Genomic DNA, 22838 nt, shown 5'->3' on the forward strand with positions numbered 1-22838 from the left:
CCTCCTGCACTGTAGGTGGGGATATAAATTAGTGCAGTCACTTTGGAAAACAGTATGGAGGTTTCCTTAAAAAACTAAAAATAGAGTTACCATATGATCCTGCAATCTCACTCCTGGGCATATATCTGACAAAGATGAAAGCTCTAATTAGAAAAGATAACTCACCCCAATATTCACAGCAGCACTATTTACAATAGCTAAGACATGGAAGCAACCTAAGTGTCCATCAACAGATGAATGGATAAAGAAGATGTGGTATATATACATACAGTGGAACATTACTCAGCCATAAAAAAGAATGAAATAATGCCATTTGCAGCAACACAGATGGACCTAGAGATTATCATACTAAGTCAGACAGAAAAAGACAAATATTATATCACTTATATGTGGAATCTAAAAAATAATACAAATGAACTTATTTACAAAACAGAAACAGACTCACAGACTTAGAAAACAAACTTATGGTTACCAAAGGGGAAGGTGCAGGGGATAAATTGTGAGTATGAGATTAACAGGTACACTAGCATACAAAAAGGTCCTCTACATTTTCAGTCATTCTTACCTCACCCCACTCCAACCTCATACTCTATGTCCAAGAAAACTAGAGTGTTTACTTTTTTCAAATACACTGGGCTTTCTCTCAACTCTAAGCCCTTCCATAGACTGTTTTGCTCTGCCTAGAAGAGTTTTCCCTTCTGTGTTTACAGTTCCTTAAGATCTCAATTTATAATTTCTTCCAAGAAGATTCCTCTGATCCTGTGGTTCCCTTGCTCTCTGCAACCATGAGATATTCTACTGTCCATAAAAGGCACTTGACACAAAGTATTGTGATGATCCGTCTCTTGTCTCCCTCCTTTATTGCCATGAACCCCGTGAGTGCACAGATCAAAACTATCACATTAATCAATGTACATACAAGTACACTATCAGGTACATGCAATGCTCAATTATTATTTGATGAGTCAAAGCATGAATAAACATAGAGGTAGGAACAGATTTGCTTTCCAAAAGAGGAAAATCTCTTAAAATACTTACACTACTCAGTTGAGGCCAAAATTCACTTTTTAAAACTAACACTGAGGCATAAAATTGGACCTCAAATTTGTATCTCCAGCACTAATTCTCTCTTGAACTCCATACTTATGACACCCAAGTTCCTCTTAAACAACTTCAGTTGGATGTCTAATTTCAAACTGAACTTACCCAAGAGACTTTTTCATGGTTCTCCCACAAACCTGATCTACCTGTAGGTTTCCCATCTCTCCTTTGGCAATTACATGAGACACACACACACACACAAACCTGTGCAATTATCAAGCCCCAAATCTTGGGTTCATCTTTGACTCTTCTTCTTAACTATCCCCAACATCCAATGCAACAGCCAATTTTCTTAAATCCACCTTAAAATATATCCAAATCTGACAATTTGTCATCATCTTCCAAGCTATCACCTCCTCTCACCTGTGTTATTACCATGGCCTCCCAACTGGTCTCCTTGCTTTCACTCTTGCCTGCTTTCAGTTGATTCTCATAGAATCAGGGCAGCCTCTTTAAAACATAAATTAATACATGTCTTCCCTGTAAGCAAAACCTTCCAATGGCTTCTCATTGAGAATTCAGACTAAAATCAGACCACTTACCGTGGTCACATGCTCTACCCCTTTATTCTCCCTGATCCCTCCTCCTACTCTCTCTCCCTAACCCAACTCCAGTGATACTGGTGTCCTTGCTGTTCCTTCAATGGATCAGGCAAGCTCCCACCCCAGGGCCTTTTGCCATTTGTGTACCCTGTCCCAGGAATGGTCTTCCTCATACATGACATTCCCTCACTTCTTCCAAGTCTTTATTCAAATGTCACCTTCTCAGGGAGGCATTTAGGGACCACCTTTTAAAATACTGCAGTTACATTTTTACCACCCCTATTTTTCTTTCTTTTTTTTCTTTCTGTTATTTATAACCTGGTATACTTTACCTCCTAATACATTACATTATTGACTGTTTATTTTGTTTCTGATCTATCTCCTCCCACTGGAATAGAAGATGCATGGGACAGGGATGGTGGTCTCTTGTTAACTGCTGTGTTCAGTGACTAGAACAGGCTTAGCACATAATAGGCATTCAGTAATATTGGTTAATAATAATAATATGTGAAGCTCGAAGGCTAAAACCTAAAAATGCCTCCCATGCCTGCAGGAAGCTCATACTAAGGAAAATCTAGGAAAAGTCTCTCATTCTAATGAGACAACAGGCATTTCTAGAGAGTAGCAGTTTAATGTTCCTACCAATTTAGTCTGTTCTAACTTTAAAATATCAATGTTCAATGTGGCCTCCAGGTAGCAGCTGACCTAGGAAAGGCACAAGCTAGAATCCAATTACCAGGATAATTCTGCCTAGTCAAGGTAAACAATTCTTTCACCCTTGAATTTAGGTATCCCAGGCCCATGAATATTTGTTTTCATAATGCAAATTTCTCCCAAGCTCTCAATATGATTCTCTTTCAAGAGGCAATTTTGTGATTTTGTGTATTTCATGTTTTTTCCCAGCCTTGAAATCCTAAGATCTCCTAACTCTAGGGCAAGTATGTTTCTATTCAAGAAACTTAGCTGTGATTCAGTAATAACTAACTTTTCTTTTTCTGGCCACAGCCAGTAATGAGAGAAGGTGGAATTCTCAAGGCAGGGAGAGCACAGAGTGAATTAGCTGGTTTTGTTCAGATACCATAGCTCAAAACACAGACACCATCTGCAGTACTCACTCTCCACTTTTCATTGTTGAAACCACTAGAGCACTGGCATAAATACTTCAAATGGAAGTTTACAGGAAAAGACTGTTACTGAAAAACAACAGACTTGGGAACTTACTATCTGATCAAGCCCTAAGGAAGATAATTCAAGCCAAGGCAGATCTCCTCTCTGTGATTTGCTGGGAGAGGACTTTCTTGCTTTATTTTGTTTAAGCCATATAGCTATTTAAAAATCCGTACATTTAGTGTCTAGGAACGAACTAATTTATAACCAAAGAATCAATCTTTCTTGATTTCGTTTCCAAGTATTTTGCAATTTGTAAACACTGGCTTTAAGTTGGTCTGTACATTGTGGCTGGTTGTGCTCATTAGGGAATTCTACCTTAGATAAATCATTTGCTACTGCAGCCTGCAACAAAAACACTGTACATTGAATGGAGACTTGTCATATTGCTATTTATACTCCAATGAGCTTCGTGGTTATTGGAACTGGGGCAGAGCAGCCATGGGACAAGCCAGGCCAGGCTACCGTCCTCTCCTGAATTGCTGGCAGCAACCTAGCTCTGATGATGCACAAATACAAACGCTTGTCTCTGCCACCCTGTCGTTGGCCGCCTCACCCTTTCAAACACTCTGGTGGATTGTGCAGAGTGCCTTGATTACCACCTGTGAAAAAGCAAGAAAAAGAGGAAGAGACTTGGAGCTGTAAGGCTAAAATAATCTTTACTGTGGATATTTATTCTAGTTCCATCCAGAAATTTATCTTTTCGTAGGGGCACTACATTAAATAGGTCTTTCCTAAATGGTATGCCACAAATTAAACTGAGAGGGACACAGCAACCTTTTTGTATTTGGGGGGAAGGAAACAAAACATGTACTGGTGCATTTCCTCATTAGAGAAGTTATGATTGACATTAAAGCTTCACATCTCTTGCATGCTTCCAGAATGAAGCTTAGAAAAGGATCCTGACATGACTCGTGACGCTCACCCATGCCCATCCCAACATTGAGCATGTCTGCAGGTGCCGTCAGGTGCCCCAGTGCAGAAAAGAGTGTGGGCAATCACGCACTGAGGTTTCCCCACAGTCATGGCCAAGACCCAAGGGCTGCAAAGTCAAAGTTCTCACCATGAAATAGATTCGAGTCCTTTAGCTCAGAGGTTTAATTTCTTTCCTTTCAGGATGGCTAGCAACTGAAAATATTACTTCTTCTTCTCCCGATTTTCTCTCATTCTCCTTTCCTTCTGCTTCTTTCTCTCTTTCTTTCAACTCCCATTTGAGGCTATTTTTTGAAGCTGATTTGGGAAGAATATATGAAAGCTTTTTTCAGGCTCAAATGTTTATTCAGCAAGCAAGAAATTATTAAGCACTTACAGTAGGCCACGTATCGTGAGAGTTAATAGAACCAGAAAGATGACAAAGTTTTTTTCAACATAAAAAGGAATGAGTGGTATCACTCATGACTGTGGGTTATGAGTGGGTAATGTATATAGCTTACAGAGTGTTGGAGATGCTGTGACTTGCCTACTTAATATCCATTATCTCCTTCTACCTACTGAATCAAGTCCAGCAGCCAGATGTACAGTCATAGAGAATAATAATGGTCTTAGGTTTGATGTATAGAAGGAAGCTTTCCACATACAGGTTTAGACTGAATACCACTTAGATGAGCCATTCCAATTTCCCCACCCACCTATTCTCCCTTTATGAATTGACAGGCGTAACTATGAAGGGCTTTGGGCAATTTAGAAGCAGTTGGCCCTTTCCTGAATAGTAACTAGGTAGATCCAGTAGCCTACTTGGAGTGTTGGATTAGAAGGAATTAATGCCATTTGCAGCAACATGAATGGACCTAGAGATTATCATACTAAAGTGAAGTAAGCCAGACAGAGAAAAACAAATATCATATATTGTTTGTATGTGGAATCTAAAAAAAAATATGATACAAATAAACTTATATGCAGACAGAAATAGACCCACAGACATAGAAAACAAACTTATGGTTACCAAAGGGGAAAGGGGTTGGGGGGGATGAATTTGGGATTAACATACACACACTACTATATATAAAACAGATAACCAACAAGGATCTACTGTATAGCACAGGAAACTGTACTCAATATTTTATAATAACCTGTAAGGGAAAAGAATCTTAAGAAGAATATATATATACACACACACACACATGTATGTGTGTGTGTGTGTGTGTGTGTGTGTGTGTGTATATATATATATATATATATATATATGACTGAATCACTTTGCTGTACACCTGAAACTAACACAACATTGTAAATCAACTATACTTCCAATATAAAAAATTAAATTTTAAATAAATAAATTACTACAAAGATTTTCACCAACTTAATCATAACAAAAACTATCCATATTAAAAGGCATGTTACATTTTTATCAAATTCAATGGCTTACAGTTGAGCAAATATTCTACTCAACATAATATTAGATAAAATTAGTACTTGGTGATTTGCACTTGAATCTGTAAAATTGCCAGAACATAAGAAGCATGTCCTAAAAGTAATAGGACCTCTTTTTACAAATACATCATCCAAATAAACATTGCCCTTAATTTCATTACCGAGCTAGATTAGGTATTTTCTCCATTAATGTTGCCCTTACTTACTATAATTCAAGCATTTGGGAGATACTACTTCAGAACATTGTAAGTAGTGGAGAGAGCATGGGTTTTGGATTTATACAATCTTAAATTTGAAACCTTATATTGTTTTTTGCTATGTGACCTTGACTATGTTACCTAAGCCTTTAAGCATCATTATTTTCAACTGACTGATAGAAAAAAAAAAACAATACTGAGTTGCCATGAAGATTAAATAAAATAGTATGAATTAATTACCTAAAACAGTGGCTGGAAAATATTAGAACCCTAGCAAGCTCTTGCTGATACTAGCATTATTAGCCTCAGGGTGGTTGACAACATCTTATTTCTTGGTAACTGTGTCTCACAATTGTATCTCAAGTCTACTTCTTGTCATCGAAAGTATAAATAATTTTTAATCATCCATCTTATTCCATAGATTTAGTTCTGAATGACATTGAGTGCTCTCTAAAAGTCAAATCCATTTGCAAATAGGTGAAGAGTACACACAGTTGCTAAACTGTTATGAATGTGTCAAAAAATATGAAGGAATTTTTTTTTAAAGTTCAAAAGTATTTGCAGTTATGGCAACATCATTGTAATAAATATAAACTCTCTCAAGTTACCGTTTTAAAAGGCCAAAAGTAATTCAAATGTGAAATTATAGTTTTAAAAGTAAAATAAATCCTCTTACCTTACAGCTATACCTCAACCCTAACTAACCAATAAGCTTTTAAGGAAAAAAAAAGAAAGCTTACATTGACAGTTAACTATGTATAACCAATTGTAATATTTGCCCCAAGTATCTTTCAACCACATGATTTGTTTGGTGAGGACAATTATTCATGGTAACATTTTGAGGTCAAGGGTGTTAGACATTTTTAGAAAGGAATGAATATGATGACACTATATTATACTAAACCCATTTTTACACCCAAATCTTCGTTAAAATATTAAACACAAATAAGAATTAACACATCTTATACATTATAAAATACTCATATATGGAATAGAGAAACTAATCAATTTATACATTTAATTTCTATTTTCCAAATAGATAGTTTTAGTAAAATGTCCTACCTTAGTGTACAAGTGTGATTAAGCTATTTGAATTTCATCAAATTTACAGGCAATTTTTGTATTTGACTTTATTACATGGAGTCAGCCTCAGTCAATACTTTCACATACTGACATTAGTTTTGTTCAAATTTCTTTTTGTTTTAATATTTCTTGGGGACTTGATGAACATTTGAAGGGCTATGGGCTAAGTGTTTTATGTGGATTATATATTTCTCATTTTATTCTAACAGAAAACATTGTGAGGTAGGCTCTGTGATTAACCACATGGAGGCATGAGCAAGTTAAAGTTTAGAGATGAAGAATTTTGCCCCAAATGACACAAGTACTATAAGACAGAGCTGGGAAATCGAATTCCAACACCTTTTCAAATTCAAATACAAAATTCAACAGCTTGACCATAAGGAAAAACAGAAATAAGAATGGTCACAATGCCTTCCACTTTTAAAGACTGCTAATGAGTTAGTGATTCTTGAAATACTCTGAAAATACACAGCCTAACACTAGAAAGCCTATCTTTTAATACAAAGCCAATACTGAACCGGTCACACAGCACGGCACAGGGGGCGGGGGTTAGAGCATGGATTCTGGCAATTCGCAAACATGCTTTCTATTTTTTAGCCATTTGACCTTTGACAAATTAATTCCACTTATCTGTGCTCCAGTTTTCTCATCTATAAAATGGGGTAGACACTAATACCTAACAGAATTGTTGTTAAGGTTAAATAAATAAGTATTTACTAAAATCACTTAGAATAGTGCCTGCTGCATAAAAATACTATGTAAATATTTATTAATAATAAACTATCTTAAAAATCTATGGGAGTACAGTCACCTCAGCCAGTGCCCATTTAATGTACTAAAGTTAGCAGATTTTGTCTGTACCCCTAGGGAAGATTTATTTTTCAGGATAAATCACTCAAAGGAAGGATCTTTATGTTTATTCAGAGTAAATATTAATTAGATGATTTACCCACTGATCGTACTTGCTACCTTCAGTATTAAAGTATCTTACACTCCCATCTTAACAGAAGACAGACATAAAGAATTTTTTAATTTTAAATGAAGAAATAAAATATATTCAAAAGCAAACCTACTTATTCTAATATCTAGCACAGGAAGAGATTTTTCCATGAGTGAATGAAGCACATTGGCTCTCATTGAGCATTTTAATGTGCCATCAACTCTATGCTTTGTTGGGTGTATCTTGGATGGAAAAGCTAACAAAAGGTTAACTGACTTTGCTTTCCTCAGACACAGCTATATAGGTTTACCAAAAAATGCTCCATATGCTTTTCAAAGATTCTACCAGAAAATTCAATACCATCAAATGAGCAAAAGAGACTACCATCTAGAAAATAAGAAGAAAAAAGAAATAGAAAATATAAGAGATGTTAAAGACTGTCATTGATCTGTCAATTGTCTGACTTTTCTTGACAAACTAATCATGTACTGTACAAAACGTAGGCCACTTGTCACTTGTGGCTGTTTAAACTAAATTAAAATTTTCATCACACAGTTCAAATGCTCAGTAGCCACCTGTGGCTGGTGGCTACAGTATTAGAACAGATATAGAACAGTTTCCAGCCCAGACCCTGAATCAGAATTTGCACTTTAACAAAATCCCCCAGGTGATCTGTAAACTCAAAGTTTGAGAAGCACTACCTAACCTATTCAACTATCTTTGGCTTCACAGTTGTACAAGTACAAAATACTGAATTGATTTACAGGATAGTGAAATACTGATGTCTGAGTCTTGTGAGAAAAGGCAAGAGTCAATTACTTGATATTATCTAATAGTAGGAAAAACACATCATCTTGATTTTCTAGAAACGCTCTAATTTTCTTTTTGGTTTCCCACAAAATAATCAGTTCTGGGCTTCCCTGGTGGCGCAGTGGTTGAGAATCTGCCTGCCAATGCAGGGGACACGGGTTCGAGCCCTGGTCTGGGAAGATCCCACATGCCACGGAGCAACTGGGCCCGTGAGCCACAACTACTGAGCCTGCGCGTCTGGAGCCTGTGCTCCGCAACAAGAGAGGCCGCGATAGTGAGAGGCCCGCGCACCGCGATGAAGAGTGGCCCCCGCTCGCCGCAACTAAAGAGAGCCCTCGCACAGAAACGAAGACCCAACACAGCTATAAATAAATAAATAAATAAATAAAAGAACGTGAATTTCTTTAAAAAAAAAAAAAAAATCAGCTCTTCCTTTTGTTCCCAGATCCACAGTCAGCGTTCACAAAGACTACTAAGAAAGTAACTAGAAACTCTAAATTTGGAGTCTTTTTTCTTGTCTTACTGTTGATCCTTCTGATGTTCTGTTATATATTATTTATAAGAAAAGATGTGAGCTAACTCAGAAATAAGACGCCAATCAAAATGCATGCAAATACATGAAGCAAGTTGAGAAAGGCTGCAGACTGGGAAAATGTTCATTCCACTAAGAAGTTGTGAAGCGTAACACAGACACTGTGTATTTATGGGAAATGCTGCCAGGCTTTCTCATCAAAACATTTTCAGATCCCATTCTTTATATTATTCTATGAGAATTGAGAGAGAATTGGTGAGATCCTTTGACCACGATAAACAAATTAATGCAATCTTGAAAACAGAAATGGCTTTAAAAATGAGAATCTAATGGGACTCAAGAGCTTTAAGAAACACTGTCTCATAAGGCTATGAATTCCTCCACGAGACAGATGTCCTTGAAGACAGTGACTGTATTTTCCATTTATGTATGTCAGGTTCCTATACTAGTGTTTGTAACAGAGTACACATTCAATAAATATTTGTTGAATTAAATTCCATTGAATTCTCCTCAGGTCAGGGATGGGAAAAAGGACTTTCTACTCTATCGTGCCTGGTCATCGGAGAGATACGTATTATATCTAATTAAACATTTGATTATGTTCAAGTATCTCATTTTAAAACGGACTTAGTTGCCCACAGTAAGAATTTAAAAGTGTTCTTACTTCAGAAAAGGAAGTAAAAATAGAATCATCTGGACAAAAACCTAAGTCAAATTATTTGAGATTTTCCACTATTATTTGCATTTGTGAAATAAATTGTTGAATAATTCTATTGATCACTTTTCGGTCAAATACATAAACCCCCCTGAAATATTGTGTCTCTTTGCTGTGGCTCCTTCTCTTGCCATCTTTAATGAAGCATAAAGCTTAGAAAATATTTGAGGTTGGTTATGGGTTTATTTTTTCAAATTCATGGTTCTGTCTTTTTTTAATCATACTTTTTCTGAATAACAAAATTATTAAGGAATTCATCATTGGTAAAGGCAATGATCAGATGTTTTGACAGGAGAAATGAGCCTTCTAATATAAATTTGACTTTTTACTATTTCTGGTATTTGTTTAGTTGTTCTACAAGTAACAGTATATGGGCATCCACAGTAATGAAATTTGTACTGAGTGGAAAATGCATGTACAGTGCTGGGCATGCAGAAATGCTAAGCATAAGGACAAATGCCAGCATCAAGACACGATCTGGGGGAGGAGAGAAGATGGCGGAAGAGTAAGACGCGGAGATCACCTTCCTTCCCACAGATACAGTAGAAATACATCTACACGTGGAACTGCTCCTACAGAACACCCACTGAACGCTGGCAGAAAACGTCAGACCTCCCAAAAGGCAAGAAACTCCCCCCGTACTTGGGTAGGGCAAAAGAAAAAAGAAATAACAGAGACAAAAGAATAGGGACGGCACCTGCACCAGTGGGAGGGAGCTGTGAAGGAGGAAAGATTTCCACGCACTAGGAGCCCCTTCGCGGGCAGAGACTGCGGGTGGCAGAGGGGGGAAGCTTCGGAGCCACGGAGGAGAGCGCAGCCACAGAGGTGCGGAGGGCAAAGCGGAGAGACTCCCGCACGGAGGCTCGGCGCTGACCAGCACTCACCAGCCCGAGAGGCTTGTCTGCTCAGCCGCCGGGGCGGGCGGGGCTGGGAGCGGAGGCTCGGGCTTCGGTCGCAGGGAGAGGACTGGGGTTGGCGGCGTGAACACAGCCTGAAGGGGTTAGCGCACCACAGCTGGCTGGGAGGGAGACCGGGAAAAAGTCTGCAGCTGCCGAAGAGGCAAGAGACTTTTTCTTGCCTCTTTGTTTCGCGGCGCGCAAGGAGAGGGGATTCAGAGCGCCGCCTAAACGAACTCCAGAAACTGGCACGAGCCGCGGCGATCAGCGCGGACCCCAGAGACGGGCGTGAGACGCTGGGGCTGCTGCTGCCGCCTCCAAGAAGCCTGTGTGCGAGCACAGGTCACTCTCCACACCGCCCCTCCCGGGAGCCCGTGCAGCCCGCCACTGCCAGGCTCCCGTGATCCAGGGACAACATCCCCCGGGAGAACGCACTGTGCGCCTCAGGCTGCTGCAACGTCACGCCAGCCTCTGACGCCGCAGGCTCGCCCCGCCTCCTCTGTACCCCTCCCTCCCCGCGGCCTGGGTGAGCCAGAGTCCCCGAAGCAGCTGCTCCTTTAACCCCGTCCTGTCTGGGCGGGGAACAGACGCCCTCAGGCGACCTACACGCAGAGGCGGGTCCAAATCCAAAGCTGATCCCCAGGAGCTGTGCGAACAGAGAAGAGGAGGGGAAATCTGTCCCAGTAGCCTCAGAAGAAGCGGATTAAAACTCCACAAACAACTTGATGTGCCTGCATCTGTTGAATACCTGAATAGACAACGAATCATCCCAAATTCAGGAGGTGGACTTTGGGAGCAGGATATATTAATTTTTCCCCTTTTCCTTTTTTTTTTGTGAGTGTATATGTATATGCTTCTGGGGGAGATTTTGTCTGTATAGCTTTGCTTTACAATAGCTTTATTTTACTTCACTATATTATAGCTTCTTTCTTTCTTTTCTTTCTTTCTTTCTTTCTTTCTTTCCTTCCTTCCTTCCTTCCTTCCTCCTTCCTTCCTTCCTTCCTTCCTTCCTTCCTTCCTTCCTTTCTTTCTTTCTTTCTATTTTTTCTCCCTTTTACTCTGAGCAGTGTGGACGAAAGGCTCTTGGTGCTTCAGCCAGGCATCAGGGCCGTACTTCGGAGGTGGGAGAGCCAACTTCAGGACACTGGTCCACAAGAGACCTCCCAGCTCCACGTAATACCAAACGGCAAAAATCTCTCAGAGATCTCCATCTCAACATCAAGACCCAGCATCACTCAATGACCAGCAAGCTACAGTGCTGAACACCCTATGCCAAACAACTAGCAAGACAGGAACACAGCCTCATCCATTAGCAGAGAGGCTGCCTAAAATCATAATAAGGCCACAGACACCCCAAAATACACCACCAGACGTGGACGTGCCCACCAGAAAGACAAGATCCAGCCTCATCCACCAGAACTCAGGCACTTGTCCCCTCCACCAGGAAGCCTACACAACCCACTGAACCAACCTTAGCCACTGGGGACAGATACCAAAAACAACGGGAACTACAAACCTGCAACCTGTGATAAGGAGACCCCAAACCCAGTAAGATAAGCAAAATGAGACGACAGAAAAACACACAGCAGATGAAGGAGCAGGGTCAAAACACACTAGACTTAACAAATGAAGAGGAAATAGGTAGTCTACCTGAAAAAGAATTCAGAATAATGATAGTAAGGATGATCCAAAATCTTGGAAATAGAATAGACAAAATGCAAGAAGCATTTAACAAGGACGTAGAAGAACTAAAGAGGAATCAAGCAATGATGAAAAACACAATAAATGAAATTAAAAATACTCTAGATGGGATCAATAGCAGAATAACTGAGGCAGAAGAAAGGATAAGTGACCTGGAAGATAAAATGGTGGAAATAACTACTGCAGAGCAGGATAAAGAAAAAAGAATGAAAAGAACTGAGGACAGTCTCAGAGACCTCTGGGACAGCATTAAACGCACCAACATTCGAATTATAGGGGTCCCAGAAGAAGAAGAGAAAAAGAAAGGGACTGAGAAAATATTTGAAGAGATTATAGTTGAAAACTTCCCTAATATGGGAAAGGAAATAGTTAATCAAGTCCTGGAAGCACAGAGAGTCCCATACAGGATAAACCCAAGGAGAAACACGCCAAGACACATATTAATCAAACTGTCAAAAATTAAATATAAGGAAAACATATTAAAGGCAGCAAGGGAAAAAAAACAAATAACACACAAGGGAATCCCCATAAGGTTAACATCTGATCTTTCAGCAGAAACTCTGCAAGCCAGAAGGGAGTGGCAGGATATACTTAAAGTGATGAAGGAGAAGAACCTACAACCAAGATTACTCTACCCAGCAAGGATCTCATTCAAATGTGATGGAGAAATTAAAACCTTTACAGACAAGCAAAAGCTGAGAGAGTTCAGCACTACCAAACCAGCTTTACAACAAATGCTAAAGGAACTTCTCTAGGCAAGAAACACAAGAGAAGGAAAACACCTACAATAACAAACCCAAAACATTTAAGAAAATGGGAATAGGAACATACATATCAATAATTACCTTGAATGTAAATGGATTAAATGCTCCCACCAAAAGACACAGGCTGGCTGAATGGATACAAAAACAAGACCCATATATATGCTGTCTACAAGAGACCCACTTCAGACCTAGAGACACATACAGACTGAAAGTGAGGGGATGGAAAAAGATATTCCATGCAAATGGAAATCAAAAGAAAGCTGGAGTAGCAATTCTCATATCAGACAAAATAGACTTTAAAATAAAGACTATCACAAGAGACAAAGAAGGACACTATATAATGATCAAGGGATCGATCCAAGAGGAAGGTATAACAATTGTAAATATTTATGCACCCAACATAGGAGCACCTCAATACATAAGGCAAGTACTAACAGCCATAAAAGGGGAAATCGACAGCAACACAATCATAGTAGGGGACTTTAACACCCCACTTTCACCAATGGACAGATCATCCAAAATGAAAATAAATAAGGAAACACAAGCTTTAAATGATACATTAAACAAGATGGACTTAATTGATATTTATAGGACATTCCACCCAAAAACAACAGAATACACATTTTTCTCAAGTGCTCATGGAACATTCTCCAGGATAGATCATATCTTGGGTCACAAATCAAACCTTGGTAAATTTAAGAAAATTGAAATCGTATCAAGTATCTTTTCCGACCACAACGCTATGAGACTAGATATCAATTACAGGAAAAGATCTGTAAAAAATACAAACACATGGAGGCTACACAATACATTACTTAATAATGAAGTGATTACTGAAGAAATCAAAGGGGAAATCAAAAAATACCTAGAAATAAATGACAATGGAGATACGACGACCCAAAACCTATGGGACGCAGCAAAAGCAGTGCTAAGAGGGAAGTTTATAGCAATACAAGCCTACCTCAAGAAACAGGAAACATCTCGAATAAACAACCTAACCTTGCACCTAAAGCAATTAGAGAAAGAAGAACAAAAAAACCCCAAAGCCAGCAGAAGGAAAGAAATTATAAAGATCAGGTCAGAAATAAATGAAAAAGAAATGAAGGAAACAATAGCAAAAATCAATGAAACTAAAAGCTGGTTCTTTGAGAAGATAAACAAAATTGATAAACCATTAGCCAGACTCATCAAGAGAAAAAGGGAGAAGACTCAGATCAATAGAATTAGAAATGAAAAAGGAGAAATAACCACTGACACTGCAGAAATACAAAAGATCATGAGAGATTACTACAAGCAACTCTATGCCAATAAAATGGACAACCTGGAAGAAATGGACAGATTCTTAGAAATGCACAAACTGCCGAGACTGAACCAGGAAGAAATAGAAAATATGAACAGACCAATCACAAGCACTGAAATTGAAACTGTGATTAAAAACCTTCCAACAAACAAAAGCCCAGGACCAGATGGCTTCACAGGTGAATTCTATCAAACATTTAGAGAAGAGCTAACACCTATCCTTCTCAAACTCTTCCAAAATATTGCAGAGGGAGGAACACTCCCAAACTCATTCTACGAGGCCACCATCACCCTGATACCAAAACCAGACAAAGATGTCACAAAGAAAGAAAACTACAGGCCAATATCACTGATGAACATAGATGCAAAAATCCTCAACAAAATTCTAGCAAACAGAATCCAACAGCACATTAAAAGGATCATACACCATGATCAAGTGGGGTTTATCCCAGGAATGCAAGGATTCTTCAATATACGCAAATCAATCAATGTGATACACCATATTAACAAATTGAAGGAGAAAAACCATATGATCATCTCAATAGATGCAGAGAAAGCTTTCGACAAAATTCAACACCCATTTATGATAAAAGCCCTGCAGAAAGTAGGCATAGAGGGAACTTTCCTCAACATAATAAAGGCCATATATGACAAACCCACAGCCAACATTGTCCTCAATGGTGAAAAACTGAAACCATTTCCACTAAGATCAGGAACAAGACAAGGTTGCCCACTCTCACCACTATTATTCAACATAGTTTTGGAAGTGTTAGCCACAGCAATCAGAGAAGACAAAGAAATAAAAGGAATCCAAATCGGAAAAGAAGAAGTAAAGCTGTCACTATTTGCAGATGACATGATACTATACATAGAGAATCCTAAAGATGCTACCAGAAAACTCCTAGAGCTAATCAATGAATTTGGTAAAGTAGCAGGATACAAAATTAATGCACAGAAATCGCTTGCATTTCTATACACTAATGACGAAAAATCTGAAAGTGAAATTAAGATAACACTCCCGTTTACCATTGCAACAAAAAGAATAAGATATCTAGGAATAAACCTACCTAAGGAGACAAAAGACCTGTATGCAGAAAATTATAAGACAGAAAATTATAAGACACTGATGAAAGAAATTAAAGATGATACAAATAGATGGAGAGATATACCATGTTCCTGGATTGGAAGAATCAACATTGTGAAAATGACTCTACTACCCAACGCAATCTACAGATTCAATGCAATCCCTATCAAACTACCACTGGCATTTTTCACAGAACTAGAACAAAAAATTTCACAATTTGTATGGAAACACAAAAGACCCCGAATAGCCAAAGCAATCTTGAGAACGAAAAATGGAGCTGGGGGAATCAGGCTCCCTGACTTCAGACTATATTACAAAGCTTCAGTAATCAAGACAGTTTGGTACTGGCACAAAAACAGAAATATAGATCAATGGAACAGGATAGAAAGCCCAGAGATAAACCCACACACATATGGTCACCTTATCTTTGATAAAGGAGGCAAGCATATACAGTGGAGAAAAGACAGCCTCTTCAATAAGTGGTGCTGGGAAAATTGGACAGGTACATGTAAAAGTATGAAATTAGAACACTCCCTGACACCATGCACAAAAATAAACTCCAAATGGATTAAAGACCTAAGTGTAAGGCCAGACACTATCAAACTCTTAGAGGAAAACATAGGCAGAACACTCTATGACATACATCACAGCAAGATTCTTTTTGACCCAGCTCCCAGAGAAATGGAAATAAGAACACAAATAAACAAATATGACCTAATGAAACTTAAAAGCTTTTGCACAGCAAAGGAAACCATAAACAAGACCAAAAGACAACCCTTAGAATGGGAGAAAATATTTGCAAATGAAGCAACTGACAAAGGATTAATCTCCAAGATTTACAAGCAGCTCATGCAGCTCAATAACAAAAAAACGAACAACCCAATCCAAAAATGGGCAGAAGACCTAAATAGACATTTCTCCAAAGAAGATATACAGATGGCCTACAGACACATGAAAGAATGCTCAACATCATTAATCATTAGAGAAATGCAAATCAAAACTACAATGAGATATCATCTCACACCGGTCAGAATGGCCATCATCAAAAAATCTAGAAACAATAAATGCTGGAGAGGGTGTGGAGGAAAGGGAACACTCTTGCACTGTTGGTGGGAATGTAAATTGATACAGCCACTATGGAGAACAGTATGGAGGTTCCTTAAAAAACTACAAATAGAACTACCATACGACCCAGCAATCCCACTACTGGGAATATACCCTGAGAAAACCATAGGTCAAAAAGTGTCATGTACCACAATGTTCATTGCAGCTCTATTTACAATAGCCAGGACATGGAAGCAACCTAAATGTCCATCGACAGATGAATGGATAAAGAAGATGTGGCACATATATACAATGGAATATTACTCAGCCGTAAAAAGAAATGAAATGGAGGTATTTGTAATGAGGTGGATGGAGTTAGAGTCTGTCATACAGAGTGAAGTAAGTCAGAAAGAGAAAAACAAATACAGTATGCTAACACATATATACGGAATCTAAGGAAAAAAAAAAAAAAAAAGGCCATGAAGAACCTAGTGGCAAGACGGGAATAAAGACACAGACCTACTAGAGAATGGACTTGAGGATATGGGGAGGGGGTGGGGTGAGATGTGACAGGGTAAGAGAGTGTCATGGACATATATACACTACCAAATGTAAAATAGATAGCTAGTGGGAAGCAGCCGCATAGCCCAGGGAGATCAGCTCGGTGCTTTGTGACCACCTAGAGGGGTGGGATGGGGAGGGTGGGAGGGAGGGAGATGCAAGAGGGAAGAGAAATGGGAACATATTGTATATGTATAACTGATTCACTTTGTTATAAAGCAGAAGCTAACACACTATTGTAAGGCAATTATACTTCAATAAAGATGTTTAAAAAAAAAAAAAAAAAAAAAAGACACGATCTGGATGAATCATCATTGATCATTCTGTTATTGATGTTTTCTCCTGACATATATGGTGATTTCTCACCACTGATTCCCTCCATGACCTTGGACCCTTCACAACTGCTCTAAGTTTTCTCATCTGAAAGGGGGTGGATGATAAAAGGGACAGGGAAATAATGGGAAAAGATGACAACATGGACCAACCACATAGAAATGGGGGAAAGTGAACCCCAGCCAATTTCTTTGGAACACTCCATGAATACAAAGCTGTATTGACTGTTCTGGTTCTAAACGGATATCACATGATACAGGTCTCATCCCATCTTCTCATTCTTCTTGAAAATATAGCTTGGAAGTTAAGCACAAGATGGAAATCTATCTAAAAAGAGCAACAACGAACATTAATAGAATCAACTCTCAGTTCTCTTAAAGAAGATTATTCTTGGCAAATCTTGCCAGCAAAAACAAGATTCCACTTCACTGCTTACTTTTTTAACAGCTCACATCTATTTACTCTTAACTTGGCGTGCAGCTTGCATTCAAGTTCTCCAGTCATTTAATAATGTGAAATTCATAGATTATTGTGGATGGAAGTGCCTTTAAAAATCATCTAGCCTCTCATCAATGTTGAATGACTCACAGAAGCTTGAACAATCCCAGTGATGTGGAACTCACTACTCCCTGAAGCAACCTATTCTATCTTTGGACTGAGTCCTTGCTCTAGGAAAAAGGAAAATAATAGTTGTGTTTTTATGCCAGTCCGATACACAAACTCTCATTTCCTAGCCCAGCATGTATTATAGGAAGGAGCTGAGAGCATTTAAGTAGGGAAATGGACAGTACCCTATTCCGATTGTTTTAATGAATACAAGCCCAAACCTTCAAAATAATCACAGAATAAAGAAAATGTTCATAATATCATAAACAACCATGTATCAATATGAATGAAACTGCTTTTCCAATACCAATATAAAAGATGACTACAGACACTATCTGTGATTAGCCGTATTGCAGTCTCATGCTGTCATTTTTTATGTGATACCACCTGTAAGAGGAAGCCTAAATATGTAGCAAGAAATTAATCTTCTTTTCTTCTGTCCCCTATTAGAGTTACCTCTAGTTCATAACACATACACGAACCCTTGCTCATCCATCTTCATCCTCCCAAAACTACAATGATAATTCTTCTTTCCACTCTTTGTCATCTTTAATTCTCAAAAAACTATTTTATTCCTGCTATCTCTACATCCTTGCCACTCTTCTAGTCTTTAACTCATCAGAGAAGCATAAAAATAAAGTTTTATGCCTCTTGGATGACCAGGCATAAAACTCACACTTTTATCCTCCATTCTGTGCTAACACAGTTGACCCTTGAGCAACATGGTTTTGAACTGTACAGGTCCACTGATATGTGGCTTTTGTTCAATACATATTACAGTACTACACCATCTGGGGTTGGTTGAATTTGTGGATGTGGAACTGTGGCTATGGAGGGTCAACTATAAAATTATATATGGATTTTCAATTGCATGGGCTTGGCATCCCTAACCCTCGCCTTGTTCAAGGGTCACTTGTACTACTCTTTTCAGATCACCAATCAATTCCTAAACGGTAACTCCAAAGAACGTTTTTCAGATCTTAACCCTAAAAGACCTCAAGGATGCACCTAATTCTATTGATTGCTAGCTTCATCTTGAACCCCTTCACTTAGTGCCTTTTAGCTATCTACCCTCAACTTTTCACTTTGTTCTGCCTCTCCATTAAGTATTGGTATTCCCGAAAATTGCCACCTTCAACAATTTTCTCTTTTGCTTCACATGCTGTCCCAGGGAAATTTTATCTATTTTGAGTTTTCACTATTGCCTATGTACCTCTAGTCCGGACCTCTCCCACAAGCTTCAGGATCATTTGTCTCCATGAAGGGAATAAAATATGCATTAATATCTAAAGAATAAATAAAGATTAGTTAAGAGATATGGATGGGGGAGGAGAGAAGATGGCGGAAGAGTAAGACGCGGAGATCACCTTCCTTCCCACAGATACAGTAGAAATACATCTACACGTGGAACTGCTCCTATAGAACACCCACTGAACGCTGGCAGAAAACGTCAGACCTCCCAAAAGGCAAGAAACTCCCCCCGTACTTGGGTAGGGCAAAAGAAAAAAGAAATAACAGAGACAAAAGAATAGGGACGGCACCTGCACCAGTGGGAGGGAGCTGTGAAGGAGGAAAGATTTCCACGCACTAGGAGCCCCTTCGCGGGCAGAGACTGCGGGTGGCAGAGGGGGGAAGCTTCGGAGCCACGGAGGAGAGCGCAGCCACAGGGGTGCGGAGGGCAAAGCGGAGAGATTCCCGCACTTCCCGCACGGAGGCTCGGCGCCGACCAGCACTCACCAGCCCAAGAGGCTTGTCTGCTCAGCCGCCGGGGCGGGCGGGGCTGGGAGCTGAGGCTCGGGCTTCGGTCGCAGGGAGAGGACTGGGGTTGGCGGCGTGAACACAGCCTGAAGGGGTTAGCGCACCACAGCTGGCTGGGAGGGAGACCTGGAAAAAGTCTGCAGCTGCCGAAGAGGCAAGAGACTTTTTCTTGCCTCTTTGTTTCGCGGCGCGCAAGGAGAGGGGATTCAGAGCGCCGCCTAAACGAACTCCAGAAACTGGCGTGAGCCGCGGCTATCAGCGCGGACCCCAGAGACGGGCGTGAGACGCTGGGGCTGCTGCTGCCGCCTCCAAGAAGCCTGTGTGCGAGCACAGGTCACTCTCCACACCGCCCCTCCCGGGAGCCCGTGCAGCCCGCCACTGCCAGGGTCCCGTGATCCAGGGACAACATCCCCCGGGAGAACGCACTGCGCGCCTCAGGCTGCTGCAACGTCACGCCGGCCTTTGACACCGCAGGCTCGCCCCGCCTCCTCTGTACCCCTCCCTCCCCGCGGCCTGGGTGAGCCAGAGCCCCCGAAGCAGCTGCTCCTTTAACCCCGTCCTGTCTGGGCGGGGAACAGACGCCCTCAGGCGACCTACACGCAGAGGCGGGTCCAAATCCAAAGCTGATCCCCAGGAGCTGTGCGAACAGAGAAGAGGAGGGGAAATCTGTCCCAGCAGCCTCAGAAGAAGCGGATTAAAACTCCACAAACAACTTGATGTGCCTGCATCTGTTGAATACCTGAATAGACAACGAATCATCCCAAATTCAGGAGGTGGACTTTGGGAGCAGGATATATTAATTTTTCCCCTTTTCCTTTTTTTTTGTGAGTGTATATGTATATGCTTCTGGGGGAGATTTTGTCTGTATAGCTTTGCTTTACAATAGCTTTATTTTACTTCACTATATTATAGCTTCTTTCTTTCTTTCCTTTCTTTCTTTCTTTCCTTCCTTCCTTCCTTCCTTCCTTCCTCCTTCCTTCCTTCCTTCCTTCCTTCCTTTCTTTCTTTCTATTTTTTCTCCCTCTTACTCTGAGCCGTGTGGACGAAAGGCTCTTGGTGCTTCAGCCAGGCATCAGGGCCGTACCTCGGAGGTGGGAGAGCCAACTTCAGGACACTGGTCCACAAGAGACCTCCCAGCTCCACGTAATACCAAACGGCAAAAATCTCTCAGAGATCTCCATCTCAACATCAAGACCCAGCATCACTCAATGACCAGCAAGCTACAGTGCTGAACACCCTATGCCAAACAACTAGCAAGACAGGAACACAGCCTCATCCATTAGCAGAGAGGCTGCCTAAAATCATAATAAGGCCACAGACACCCCAAAATACACCACCAGACGTGGACGTGCCCACCAGAAAGACAAGATCCAGCCTCATCCACCAGAGCTCAGGCACTAGTTCCCTCCACCAGGAAGCCTACACAACCCACTGAACCAACCTTAGCCACTGGGGACAGATACCAAAAACAACGGGAACTACAAACCTGCAACCTGTGATAAGGAGACCCCAAACACAGTAAGATAAGCAAAATGAGACGACAGAAAAACACACAGCAGATGAAGGAGCAGGGTCAAAACACACTAGACTTAACAAATGAAGAGGAAATAGGTAGTCTACCTGAAAAAGAATTCAGAATAATGATAGTAAGGATGATCCAAAATCTTGGAAATAGAATAGACAAAATGCAAGAAGCATTTAACAAGGACGTAGAAGAACTAAAGAGGAATCAAGCAATGATGAAAAACACAATAAATGAAATTAAAAATACTCTAGATGGGATCAATAGCAGAATAACTGAGGCAGAAGAAAGGATAAGTGACCTGGAAGATAAAATGGTGGAAATAACTACTGCAGAGCAGGATAAAGAAAAAAGAATGAAAAGAACTGAGGACAGTCTCAGAGACCTCTGGGACAGCATTAAACGCACCAACATTCGAATTATAGGGGTCCCAGAAGAAGAAGAGAAAAAGAAAGGGACTGAGAAAATATTTGAAGAGATTATAGTTGAAAACTTCCCTAATATGGGAAAGGAAATAGTTAATCAAGTCCTGGAAGCACAGAGAGTCCCATACAGGATAAACCCAAGGAGAAACACGCCAAGACACATATTAATCAAACTGTCAAAAATTAAATATAAGGAAAACATATTAAAGGCAGCAAGGGAAAAAAAACAAATAACACACAAGGGAATCCCCATAAGGTTAACATCTGATCTTTCAGCAGAAACTCTGCAAGCCAGAAGGGAGTGGCAAGATATACTTAAAGTCATGAAGGAGAAGAACCTACAACCAAGATTACTCTACCCAGCAAGGATCTCATTCAAATGTGATGGAGAAATTAAAACCTTTACAGACAAGCAAAAGCTGAGAGAGTTCAGCACTACCAAACCAGCTTTACAACAAATGCTAAAGGAACTTCTCTAGGCAAGAAACACAAGAGAAGGAAAACACCTACAATAACAAACCCAAAACATTTAAGAAAATGGGAATAGGAACATACATATCGATAATTACCTTGAATGTAAATGGATTAAATGCTCCCACCAAAAGACACAGGCTGGCTGAATGGATACAAAAACAAGACCCATATATATGCTGTCTACAAGAGACCCACTTCAGACCTAGAGACACATACAGACTGAAAGTGAAGGGATGGAAAAAGATATTCCATGCAAATGGAAATCAAAAGAAAGCTGGAGTAGCAATTCTCATATCAGACAAAATAGACTTTAAAATAAAGACTATTACAAGAGACAAAGAAGGACACTATATAATGATCAAGGGATCGATCCAAGAGGAAGGTATAACAATTGTAAATATTTATGCACCCAACATAGGAGCACCTCAATACATAAGGCAAGTACTAACAGCCATAAAAGGGGAAATCGACAGCAACACAATCATAGTAGGGGACTTTAACACCCCACTTTCACCAATGGACAGATCATCCAAAATGAAAATAAATAAGGAAACACAAGCTTTAAATGATACATTAAACAAGATGGACTTAATTGATATTTATAGGACATTCCACCCAAAAACAACAGAATACACATTTTTCTCAAGTGCTCATGGAACATTCTCCAGGATAGATCATATCTTGGGTCACAAATCAAACCTTGGTAAATTTAAGAAAATTGAAATCGTATCAAGTATCTTTTCCGACCACAACGCTATGAGACTAGATATCAATTACAGGAAAAGATCTGTAAAAAATACAAACACATGGAGGCTACACAATACGTTACTTAATAATGAAGTGATTACTGAAGAAATCAAAGGGGAAATCAAAAAATACCTAGAAATAAATGACAATGGAGATACGACGACCCA

The sequence above is a fragment of the Balaenoptera ricei genome, chromosome 14, assembly GCF_028023285.1.
Source record: "Balaenoptera ricei isolate mBalRic1 chromosome 14, mBalRic1.hap2, whole genome shotgun sequence".
NCBI classification, from domain to species: Eukaryota; Metazoa; Chordata; class Mammalia; order Artiodactyla; family Balaenopteridae; genus Balaenoptera; species Balaenoptera ricei.